The sequence below is a fragment of the Vicugna pacos genome, chromosome 9, assembly GCF_048564905.1.
Source record: "Vicugna pacos chromosome 9, VicPac4, whole genome shotgun sequence".
Taxonomy (NCBI): Eukaryota; Metazoa; Chordata; class Mammalia; order Artiodactyla; family Camelidae; genus Vicugna; species Vicugna pacos.
The window spans coordinates 62,182,613-62,196,300 of NC_132995.1; positions in this window are offsets into that span (position 1 = coordinate 62,182,613).

Here is a 13,688-nt window from a genome sequence, read left to right on the forward strand (position 1 = left end):
AGTTACACTAGAAGCATAAGCCAAAAAGGAAAAAAAAAAAAGGTTAAACTTCATTAAAATTTAAAACATCTGCTCTACAAAAGATATTGTTAAGAGAATGAAAAGACAAGCCACAGACTGGGAGAAAAATCTTTGCAAAATACAGATCAAATGAAGTACAACTATCCAAAATATAAAAGAATTCTTAAAACTGAACAAAAATAATATGAACAACCCAATTTAAAATAGGCAAGTGGTCTAAAAAGACATCTCCCTAAAGAAGATATGCAGATGGCAAATAAACATACAAAAAGATGTTCAGGATTATACGTCACTAGGGAGTTGCAAAATAAAACAGCGAGATACAACTACACACCTATTACAATGGCTAAAACCTAAACAATTGACAGCATCAAACACTGGTGAGGACGTGAAGCAATGGGAACTCTCATTCATTGCTGGTTGGAATGCAAAATGGTAGAGCCACTTTGGAAGACAGTTTAGAGGTTTCTTACAAAATTAAACATACTCTTACCATGTGATTCAGCAGTTGTGCTCCTGGGTATTTAACCAAATGAATTGAAACTTTATGTCTACACAAAAACCTGCACACGAATGTTTATAGCAACTTTATTTATAATTCCCAAAACTTGGAAGCAACCAGCATGTCCTTCAATAGGTGAATGGATAAACAAATTATGGTATATCCATGTGATGAAATAATGTTCAGTGATAAAAAGAAATGAGCTATTAAGCCATGAAAAGACATGGAGGAAACTTAAATATGTATTACCAAGTAAAAGAAGCCAATCTGAAAGGTTACATACTGTATGACTCCAATTACATGACATTCTTGGAAAGGCAAAACTATGGAGACAGTAAAAAGTTTAGTGGTTGCCAGGGGCTTTGGTGGAGGGAGGGAGGGAGGAAAAGAAGGAGGGATGAATGCATAGAGCACAAGGGATTTTGAGGGCAATGAAATATTCTGTATGATTCTGTAATGGTGGATACATGTCAATATACATTTATTAAAACCCATGAAATTTGCAACAAAGAGTGAACCCTAACATAAACTATGGCCTTTAGTTAATCATAATGTGTATGTGTCATTGGTAAATAAATTGTAACAAATGTTCCACAATAATGCAAGTTGTTAATAAAAGGGGAAACTGGGAAGGGGGGAGATAAAGGGGTATATGGGAGCCCTCAGTGTTTTTCAATTTCCCTGTAAACCTAAAGTTGTTCAAAAATAAAGCCTATTAATTAAAAAATTAATTCAAATTCAGGAAATTTATGGCAGAAATCAATTACATCGGTTTGCTTCTTGTATTGTTCAGGATTCAGGATTCTGCAAAGAACCAATCTTATTCTCCTGTAGAATTCTCCAGAGAACAGAGGTGTGTATACACACACACACACACACACACACACACAAAAGTGATTTAAGTAATTGTCTCACACAATATGGAGGCTGACAAGTCCAAACTCTGCAGAATGGGCCAGCAGACTGCAGATCCAAGGGAGAGTCAATGCTATAGTTCAAGTCCAAAGGCCATCAGTTTGGAGAATCCCCTCTTGCTCTGAAGAGGTCAGTTTTTTGTTGTTGTTGTACTATTCAGGCCTTCAACTGATTGGATGAATGCCAACCACATTGTAGAGGGCAATTTGTTTATTCAAAGTCTACCAATTTTTTTCACCTTCCAATTTTATTGAGATATAATTGACGTACAGCACTGTAGAAATTTGAGAGTAGCATAATCATTTGACTTATACATTATGAAATAATTATCACAATAAGCTTAGTGAACATCCATCATCTCATATAGATAAAAAATTTAAAGAAACAGAAAAAACATTTTTTTCCTTGTGATGGGGACTCAGGATTTACTCTCTTAACAACCTTTACATATAATATATTGCAGTGTTAATTATATTTATCATGTTGTAAGTTATATCCCTAGTATTTATTTTATAACTGGAAATTTATACATTTTGACTTCCTTCATCCAATCCCTGCACCTCCCCTGACAACCCTAGCCTCTGGTAACCACAAAATCTGATTTCTTTTTCTATGAGTTTGTTTTTGAGGTGTAATTGACCTACAACACTGTATTAGATCCTGTTGCAAAACACAGTCATCTGATATTTGTATACACTTCAAACATATCACCATAAGCCTGGTCATGTCACTGTACAAAGATATTACACAGTTATTGACTATATTTTCCACACTGTTCATTAATACCTGTGACTCATTTATTTTGCAACTGAAAGGTTGTACCTCTTAATCTCCCTCACCAATTTCTTTCCTACTGCTTTTCTCCCCTCTGGAAATTACTTGTTTATTCTCTGTATCTATATCTTTGTTTCTGCTATGTTTGTTCATTCATTTGTTTTGTTTCTTAGAGTCCATATACAAGTGAAATCATATAGTGTATTTCTTGGTCTGACTTACTTCACTTAGTATAATATTCTCTAGGGCCATTCATGTTGTTGCAAATTGCAAGATTTCATTAATTTTTCTGGTTGAATAATATTTCATTGTGCGTCTAACCCACACCATGCACACATCACATCTTCTTTATTCATTTATCTATTAATGGACACTTACATTGCTTCTGTATCTTGGTTATTATAAACAATACTGCAGGGAACATATGGTTGCATATATCTTTTCTAATTAGTGTTTTAATTTTCTTTGGGTAAATACCCAGGAGTGGAATTGCTGACCCATATGATAGTTCTATTCTTAGTGGCTACACCATTTTACATTCCCACAAACAGCATATGGAGAGTTCCCTTTTCTCTGCAACTTCTTCAATACTTAATTTGTTGTCTTTTTGATAACAGCCATTCTAATGGGTGTGAGGTGATATCTCATTGTAGTTTTGATGTGTATTTCCCTGATGATTAGTGATGTTGAGCATCTTTTCATGTGCCTGTTGGCCATCTTTATGTCTGTGGGAAAATGTCTGGTCAGGTCCTTTGCCCATTTTATAATTAGGTTGTTTGGGTTTTGTTTTGTTTTGTTTTGTTGTGTTTATTTTGATGTTGAGCTGTATGAGTCCTTCCTATATTTTGAATATTAACCCCTATCAGATATATTATTTGCAAATATCTTCCCTCATTCAGTAAGTGGTCTTTTCATTTTGTTGATAGGTTTTTTTGTTTTTGTTTTTGCTGTGCAAAAGCTTTTTAGTTTTATGTAATCCCATTTGTTGCACTTGCTTAAGGGGACATATCCAAAAAAAATTACTAAGACTGGTATCAAAGAAATTACTGCCTATGTTTCCTTCTACGAGTTTAAAGAATTCTGATCTTACATTTCGGTCTTTAATACATTTGAGTCTATCTTTGTATATTGTGTGAGAAAATATTCTAATTTTATTTTTTTTTACATGTAGTTTTCCCAGCACCACTTATTGAAGAGATTGTTTTTTCCCCAAAGTACATTCTTGCCTCCCTTGTCTACTAATTCAGCATAAGTGCATAGGTTTATTTCTGGGCTCTCCATTGTATTTCACTGATTTATGTGTCTGTTTTTGCACCAGTACCATACTGTTTGGATTACTGTAGCTTTGTAATATAGTCTGAAGTCAGGGAGCAATTTCTTTCTCAAGATTTTTTTGACTATATGCGATCTTTTGTGTTTCCATATAAATTTTAGAGTTGCTTGTTCTAGTTCTGTGAAAAATATCATTGGTATTTTAATAGGGATTACATTAAATATGTAGATGGCTTTGGGTAGTATTGTCATTTTAACAATAATTCTTCCAATCTATGAACATGATATGCCTTTCTATCTCTTTGTGTCATCTTCAATGTCTTTCATCAGCATCATATAGTTTTTAGAGTACAGGTTTTTTGCCTCCTTATGTAGGTTTATTTCCAGGTATCTTATTTTTATTGATGTGATGCTAAATTAGATTATTTCCTTAATTTCTCTTTTTGATATTTCATTATTAGTGTATAGAAATACAACAGATTTCTGTATATTAATTTTGTATCCTGCAACTTTGCCAAATTTGTTGATGAGCTCTCGTAGTTTTCTGGTAGTCCCTTTAAGATTTTCTATGTATGGTATCATGTCATCTGCAAACAATGACAGTTTTACTTCTTCCGAATTTGGATGACTTTTATTTATTTTTCTTGTCTATTGCTGTGGCTAGGATTTCAAAACCTATATTGAATAAAAGTGGCAATAGTGAGCATCCTTGTCTTGTTCCTGATCTTAGAGGAAATACTTTAAGATTTTCACTGTTGAGTTTTGATGTTAGCTATGGGTTTACTATATATGGCCTTTATTATGTTGAGTCATATTTCCCCTATACTCGTTTTGTTGAGAGTTTTTTTTTTTCAACTTAACGAAGGTTGAATTTTATCAAAAACATTTTCTGCACCTACTGGGATGATCATAATATTTTTATTCTTTTTTATTCTTCATTTTGTTAATGTGGTGTATAATTACTCACATTAGTCTCAAGATCCTATGTATTTCTGTGGTGTCAGTTGTAACTTCTCTAGTTTCATTTCTGATTTTATTGATTTAGGCCCTCTTTATTTTTAACTTGATAAGTCTGGCTAAAGGTTTATCAATTTTGTTTATTTTTTCATAAAATCAGCTCTTAGTTTTACTAGCTTTTTCCCTTATTTTTAAGTCTCTATTGCATTTATTTTTGCTCTTATCTTTATGATTTCTTTCCTTTAATTTTTGAGTTTCATTTGTTCTTTTTTAAATTTCTTTAGGTGTAAGTTTAGGCTATTTATTTGATATTTCTTTTTCTTGAGATAAGCTTGTATCACTTTTAAATTCTCTTATAACTGCAATGTGCAACAATTTATTTATTTTTAAATATATTTTATTGAGTTATAGTCATTTTACAATGTTGTGTCAAATTCCAGTGTAGAGCACATTTTTTCAGTTATACACGAACATATATATATTCATTGTTACATTTTTTCCTCTGTGAGCTACCATAAGATCTTGTATATATTACCCTGTGCTATACAGTATAATCTTGTTTATCTATTCTACATTTTTGAAATCCCAGTCTGTCCCTTCCAATGCCCTGCCCCCTTGGCAACCACAAGTTTGTATTCTATGTCTATAAGTCTGTTTCTGTTTTGTATTTATCTTTTTTTTTTTAGATTCCACATATGAGCAATCTCATATGATATTTTCTTTCTCTTTCTGGCTTACTTCACTTAGAATGACATTCTCCAGGAACATCCATGTTGCTGCAAATGGCGTTATGTTGTCAGTTTTTGTAGCTGAATGGTATTCCATTGTATAAATATACCACTTGTTTTTTATCCAGTCAGCTGTTGATGGACATTTAGGCTGTTTCCATGTCTTGGCTATTGTAAATAGTGCTGCTATGAACATTGGGGTGCAGGTGTCATTTTGAAGTAGGGTTCCTTCTGGATATATGCACAGGAGCGGGATTCCTGGGTCATATGGTAAGTCTATTCCTAGTCTTCTGAGGAATCTCCATACTGTTTTCCACAGTGGCTGCACCAAACTGCAATCCCACTAGCAGTGTAGGAGGGTTCCCTTTTCTCCACAGCCTCTCCAGCATTTGTCATTTGTGGACTTTTGAATGATGGCTATTCTGGCTGGTGTCAGGTGATACCTCATTGTAGTCTTGATTTGCATTTCTCTGATAATTAGTGATATTGAGCATTTTTTCATGTGCCTATTGATCATTGTATTTCTTCCTTGGAAAATTGCTTGTTTAGGTCTTTTGCCCATTTATGGATTGGGTTGTTTGATTTTTCTTATTAAGTCATATGAGCTGCTTATATATTCTGGAGATCAAGCCTTTGTCAATTTCATTTGCAAAAATTTTCTCCCATTCTGTAGGTTGTTGTTTTGTCTTATTTATGGTTTCCTTTGCTGTGCAGAAGCTTGTAAGTTTAATTAGGTCCCATTTGTTTATTCTTGCTTCTATTTCTATGCTTGGGTAGACTGCCCTAGGAGAATATTTTTGAGATGTATGTCAGATAATGTTTTGCCTTTATTTTCTTCTAGGAGGTTTATCGTATCTTGTCTTATGTTTAAGTGTTTGATCCATTTTGAGTTTACTTTTCTGTATGGTGTAAGAGAGTGTTCTAGCTTCATTGATTTACATGTTGCTGTGCAGTTTTCCCAATGCCATTTGCTGAAGAGACTGTCTTTATTCCATTGTATATTGTCGCCTTCTTTGTCAAAAATGAGTTGACCAAAAGTTTGTGGGTTCATTTCTGGGCTCTCTATTCTGTTCCAATGGTCCATATGTCTGTTTTTGTACCAATACCATGCTGTCTTGATGACTGCAGCTCTATAGTATTGTCTGAAGTCTGGGAGAGTTATTCCTCAAGCCTCTTTCTTTTTCTTCAGTAATGCTTTGGCAATTCTAGGTGTTTAGTGGCTCCATATAAACTTTATTATGATTTATTCTAGTTCTGTGAACTATATCCTGGGTAATTTGATAGGGGTTGCATTAAATCTGTAGATTGCCTTGGGCAGTGTGACCATTTTAACAATATTGACTCTTCCAATCCAGGAGCATGGGATATCTTTCCATTTTTTGAAGTCTTCTTTTCTTTCCTTCATCAATGGTTTATAGTTTTCCATTCACCTCCTTGGTTATATTTATTCCTAGGTATTTGATTACTTTCAGTGCTATTTTAAAGGGAATTGTTTCTTTACTTTCATTTTCTATTGATTCATTGTTAGTGTAAAGGAACTGATTTTTGAACATTTGTTTTATTTTTTTATGGCTGAGTCATTTGGGAATATATATAGGAATATATATAAGAATATATATATATATATATACACACACAGACACACAATGGAAAAAAGATATATATATCTCACATCTTTATTTAGTCGTCTGTTGATGGACTTTAGGTTGTTTCCACGTCTTAGCTATTGTAAGTAGTGATTCTATGAACATTGGGATGCATGTATCTTTTTAAATTACAGTTTTCTCTGGATATATGCCCAAGAGTAGGATTGCTGGATCATATGATAAGTCTATTTTTCATTACTTAAGGAAGCTCCTACTGTCCTCCATAGTGGATGCACCAATTTACATTCCCACCAACAGTGTAGGCAGATTTCTTTTTTGGGATGAGAAACTTTTAATGTAATCTCTGTAAAGTTAACCTTGTAACCTGCTACCTTGCTGAATTCCTCGATCAGCTCTAGCAGTGTTTGTGTGGACCTTTTAGGGTTTTCTATATATAGTAACATGTCATCGGCTTATAGTGGCACTTTTACCCTTTCTTTTCCAATTTGGATCCCTTTTATTTCTCTCTCTTGCCTGACTGCTGTGGCTAGGACTTCCAAGACTGTGTTGAATAGGAGTGGTGATAGTGAGCAGCCTTGTCTTGTCCCAGATTTTAGTGGGAGTCTTTTGAGTTTTTCACGTTGAATACTATACTAGCTGGTTTGTCATATATAGCTTTTATTATGTTGAGATATGTTCCCTCTATACCCACTTTGGTGAGAGTTTTTATCATAAATGGGTGTTGAAGTTTATCAAATGCTTTTTCTGCATTTATTGAGATAATCATGTGGTTTTTGTCCTTTCTCTTGTTCATGTGACGTATTACATTGATTGATTTGCGTGTGTTGAACCATCCTTGTTTCCCTGATATGAACCCCACTTGATCATGATGTATAATCTGTTTTATGTGCTGTTGGTTCTATTTGCTAGTATTTTGGTGAGGGTTTTTTCATCTATGTTCATCAGTGATATTGGCCTATAATTCTCTCTTTTGGTAGTGTCATTTCCTGGTTTTGGTATCAGGGTGATGGTGGCTTCATAGAATGAGTTTGGGAGTATTCCCTCCTTTTCAATCTTCTGGAAGAGTTTGAGAAGGACTGGTAAGAGTTCTTCTTTGTACGTTTGGTAGAATTCCCCAGTCAAGCCGTCCGGTCCTGGATTTTTATTTGTAGGGAGGTTTTTTATTGCTATTTCGATTTCATTTCTAGTGATCAGTTTGTTCAAGTGGTCAGTTTCTTCTTGGTTCACTCTTGGTGGACTGTATGTTTGCAGAAACTTGTCCGTCTCCTCTAGGTTATCCATTTTGATTCCGTATAGTTTTTCATAATATTCTCATATGATATTCTGTATTTCTATGTTATTTGTTGTAATTTCTCCATTTTCCTTTCTTATTTTGCTTATTTGTGCTCTCTCTTTTTTCTTCTTTGTGAGTTTGGCCAGAGGTTTGTCGATTTTATTTACTTTTTCAAAAAACCAGCTTTTGGTTTGATTGATTTTTTCTGTGCTTCTTTTAATCTCTATTTTATTTGTTTCCTCCCTAATGTTTATGATTTCCTTCCTTCTCCTGCCTTTTGGGGTTTTTTGCTCTTCTTTTTCTAATTCTTTTAGCTGATGGGTTAGATTGTTTATTTGAGATTGTTCTTCTTTTTTGAGAAAGGCCTGTATCACTATAAACTTCCCTCTTACCACTGCCTTTTTATGTCCCATAAATTTTGTGTGGTTGTGTTTTCATTTTCATTTGTCTCAAGGTATTTTTTAATTTCAACTTTGATTTCCTCATTGACATTTTTTTAATAGCATATTGTTTAATCTCCATGCTTTCCTTTTTTTCTCCTTTGTTTCTCTGTAGTAGATTTCTAGTTTCATGGCATTGTGGTCAGTAAAGATGTTTGAGATAATTTCTATCTTCTTAAAATTGTTGAGACTTGTTTTGTGCCCAAGTACATGGTCAGTCCTAGAAAATGTCCCATATGCTCTTGAAAAGAATGTATACCCTATTTTTGAGGGGTGTAATGCTATGAAAATATCCACTAAATCTAATTTTTCTGTTGTATCATTTAATTTCTCTTTTGCCTTATTTATTTTCTGTCTGGAAGATCTGTCTAGTGATGTTAATGTGGTGTTAAAATCTCCAGCAATGATTGTATTCCTATCAATATCCTCCTTTATCTCTGTTATTGTTTTATGTACTTAGGTTCTCCTATATTGGGTATATATGTTAACAAGTGTAATATCCTCATCTTGTATTACTCCTTTAATCATTATAAAATGTCCTTCTTTATCTTTCTTTATGGCCTTTGTTTTAAAGTCTATTTTGTCTGGAATCAGTACTGCTACACCTGCTTTTTTGGCTTTTCCATTTGCATGGAATATCCTTTTCCATCCTTTCACTCATAATCTATATGTGTCCTTCTCCCTAAAGTGGGTCTCTTGTAAGCAGCATATTGAAGGTTCTTGATTTATTATCCAGTCTGCCACTCTATGTCTTTTGAGTGGAGCATTTAGTCCATTAACAGTTACAGCAATTAATGATAGATGTATGTTTATTGCCATTTTGAACTAATTTTTGCAGTTCATTTGGTATTTCCTCTTTGTTCCTTTCTTCTTCCTTTTGTGGTTTGGCAATTTTTGTTTGTATTATCTTGGATTTTATTTAGTTTTTGTGACTCACTTGTAAGTTTTTGGCTTGTGGTTACCCTTTTTTTGTAACTCTATTAACCCATTACTATAACTGTTTGTATAAAACAGATAGTATTATCTCAAACCCATCCTACCAAGAACAAAACATTTTAAAAAGACAGAACAAAAAATACTCTATATTTTATTGCTTCCCTCTCCCACTCTTAATGATTTAGATGTCTTCTTTTACAATTTTGTGTTTATTCTATTTGGAATTCATGGTAGTTATACCTTTACAGTTATGAGTTTCTCATTTCTGTAACATCCTGCTTCTTTTCTATTTAGAGTAGATCTGTCAATATTTCTTTTAGCATGGGTTTAGTGTTGCTAAATTCTTTTAGTTTTTGCCTGTCTGTGAAATTCTTTATATCTCCTATTCTAAAGGATAGCCTTGCTGGATAGAGTATCATAGGCTGCATCTTTTTTTCATTCAGGACTTTGAATATATCTTGCCACTCCCTTCTGGCCTGTAGTGTTTGTGTAGAGAAATCAGCTGAGAGCCTTATGGGGGTTTCCTTGTAGCTCACTCTTTGTTTTTCTCTTGCTGCCTTTAGGATCATTTCTTTATCCGTGACTCTGGCCATCTTGATTATGATATGTCTTGGTGTGGGTGTGTTTGGATTCTTCCTGTTTGGGACCCTCTGAGCCTCCTGTACTTGGATATCTGATTCCTTCTTTAGGTTTGGGAAGGTTTCTGTCATAATTTCTTCCAATACCTTTTCAATCCCCTTTGTTCTTTCTTCCCCTTCTGGAACCCCTATTATGCATGTTGTCATGCTTTATATTATTCCATAGGTCCCTTATGTTGTTTTCATTGGTTTTTGTTTGTTTTTCTCTTAGCTGTTCTGATTGGATGCTTTCTGTTATCCTGTCTTCTAGGTCACTTTTTCATTCCTCTGCATTATATAGTCTGCTTTGTACAGCCTTTAGATTATCTCTCATCTCAGCAAATGAGTTTACCAATTCTACTTGGTTCTTCTTTATAGCTTTAATTTCATTTTTGACATATTTTATATCTCTAAACGCTATTTATTTTAGTTCCTTCAGTACTTTGATCACTCCTTTTTTGAAATCTTGATCTAGTAGGCCATCAATGTCTATTTCATTGACCATTTTTTCAGGGTATTTCTCTTGCTCTTTTAATTGGGAGTGGTTCCTCTGGATCTTCATCTTGCTCATGTCTCTCTGGCACTGTGGCTTATGGAGTATCAGTTATCTATTGTGGTCCTTAAGTAGTTTATTTATTTATCTACTAATGCCTATGCAGGAATAAAATTTAAAAAAGAGAGAAAGAGAATTTTAAAAGAAGGGAGAAAAAAAGTTTGAAAACCATGTATAATCAATAGAAGAGCAATTTGAATCAGACTAGTAATCAAGTTGAGACGTCTTTTTAAAAACCTTAAAAAAGGGAAAAAGAGCAAAAAACAATATTTGAAACCTGTGTATAATCAATAACAGGAGATCAAAACCAAGAGAAATGAAAATCAAATCAGGTGGATTTTTTAAAATAATAATAACAAAAATATTTTAAAAGAAAAATTAAAAAGGGACTAAAACTAGAAGCATATACAATTGTTTAGAAAGTAAAACTTAAAAAGGCAATAGAAAATACAACAGATATAAAGAGAATAAATAAAAAGAGAATTTTAAAGAAGGGAGAAAAAAAGGTTTGAAAACAGTTTATAATCAATAATAGAAGAGCAAGTGAAGCAGAATATCAGCCAGGTTAAGACGTTTTTTAAAAACCTTTAAAAAATGAGAAAAAAGCAAAAAAATATTGAAACCTGTATATAATCAATAACAGGAGATTAAAACCAAGAGAAATAAAAATGAAATGAGGTGGATTGTTTAAAAATAATAATAATAAAACTATTTTTAAAGAAAAATTTTAAAGGGATTAAAACTGGAAGCATATATAATTGTTCTAAAAGTAAAACTTATAAAGGTAATAGAAAATAGAACAGATTAAAAAAAGGTTAAAAGGCGGGGGAGTGTTCTCGTGGAGACTGTATGCTCTTAATGAGAAGTCTTCCTGTCTTAGCCCTGTTTCGTGAACTCAGCTTGCTGCTTCCAGAGGCCTTCTGTGGCGCCCTTGTCGCTGCTGTTCCCAGTGCCTGTCGGCAAGCAGATCGCGCCCCCTCCCAACACTGGGTCAGGTGCTGCCATTCCTGCCAGGAAGGCGGGTGGCTGCCCGCCCTCTCTCAGCGCTGGTCGCTCCCCTGCTTTGTGCAGCTGCCCACTCTGCCTTGAGTCTGAGCTCTGTCAGCAGCTTGGGGAAGACTGTGGAACAGCCCCACCTCTGCTCCGTGCCCAAACTCAGCTCCTTGTTTGTCTTGGCAGCACAAGTTCTCTGAGGTACCAGGACAGAAAGATCCTGTCTGCCTCGGGCTGTAAACAAGTCTCCATCTGGCCTTTGAGGCTGCTAAGCTGTTAGGTATGGATTCAGGTTTTGACCCTGCCCCTGCCTGGGTGCTAAGTGCCAGAGGATATGGCGGCTGTGCCTCAACCCTTCCTCTCTGCGGGTTTCAGAGATGGGGGTATGGCACACTTCCCCCCAGGGCACATCAGCCTTGTTGTTTTATGGACGGCCCGGTTGTTCTGCCCTGTTTACCACTCCTCCATGGCACACAGCACCCTGCAGACCCCCGGGGCTGCCTCAGTGCAGCTGCCCCAGTCCTCCGCCTGGCTCAGGCAGCCTCTCTGGTCCCCCAGCTGCCGGCTCGCATTTCAGGCTGGCTGTTGCAGGGACCCTTTGTGCCCATTTAACTTAGTTCTGTCAGTCAAGGGGTGTGTTGTACAGATCTGAGCCTCAGAGGCTCCCCCTCTGTCCTGCTGGCCTTTCCGTTGGAGAGGGGGAGACCCAGCACACGAGCACTATTCCTCCTTTGCTTCTACCTCCCTGCAGGACCAGTCCAGCACTGTTTTGCCTTTTCTTCTTTCTTTTTCCCTTTTCTCCTACCAGATTCTTGGCGTCTTTGTCTTTTGAAGAAGGCAATGTTCTGTCAGAGTTCAGCAGGTGCTCTGGTTGGCTGAGTGGGTCCATGGTTGTGAGTTTTGGTGTAGTTGTGGGGGAGGATGAGCTACGAGCAACCTTCTACTCCGCCATCTTGGCCTCCTCCAATCTGCAATGTCCACCAATTTAAATGTGAATTTGTTCAAAACCATCTTCACAGAAACATGCAAAATAATGTTTCACTACATATCTGTGCATTATGGTCCAGCCAACTTGACACATAAAATTAATCATTACAAGTTTACTCCTTGTCAACTTCTCACCTGTATGCATCTCCTTATGCCATACTTAATATCCAAATAAAGATGATAACAAGATTCCACTTTTGCTTGAAGTGATGCAGCTATTCTGCATATAACTGAAAATGCAATGACCTCTTCCCCAGAAGAGGATACAAAGTCCTTGAGTGGTATTTACTCTTATTCTTCTTTTTTTTTTTGTTTCTAACCATCTTTCCTTTTTATTTTTTTTATTTTTTTTATTTTTTTTGTTTCTAACCATCTTTCCTTTTTATTTTTTTTATTTTATTTTTTACATTTTTTATTGATTCATAATCATTTTACAGTGTTGTGTCAAATTCCAGTGTTCAGCACAATTTTTCAGTCATTCATGGACATATACACACTCATTGTCACATTTTTTTCTCTGTGATTTATCATAACATTTTGTGTATATTTCCCTGTGCTATACAGTGTAATCTTGTTTATCTATTCTACAATTTTGAAATCCCAGTCTATCCCTTCCCACCCTCTACCCCCTCCCCCCGGTAACCACAAGTCTGTATTCTCTGTCCATGAGTCTATTTCTGTCCTGTATTTATGCTTTGTTTTTGTTTTTTAGATTCCACATATGAGCGATCTCATATGGTATTTTTCTTTCTCTTTCTGGCTTACTTCACTTAGAATGACATTCTCTAGGATCATCCATGTTGCTGCAAATGGCATTATGTTGTCGGTTTTTATGGCTGAGTAGTATTCCATTGTATAAAAATACCACATCTTCTTTATCCAGTCACCTGTTGATGGACATTTAGGCTGTTTCCATGTTTTGGCTATTGTAAATAGTGCTGCTATGAACATTGGGGTGCAGGTGTCATCCTGAAGTAGAGTTCCTTCTGGATATAAGCCCAGGAGTGGGATTCCTGGGTCATATGGTAAGTCTATTCCTAGTCTTTTGAGGAATCTCCACACTGTTTTCCATAGTGGCTGCACCAAACTGCATTCCCACCAGCAGTGTAGGAG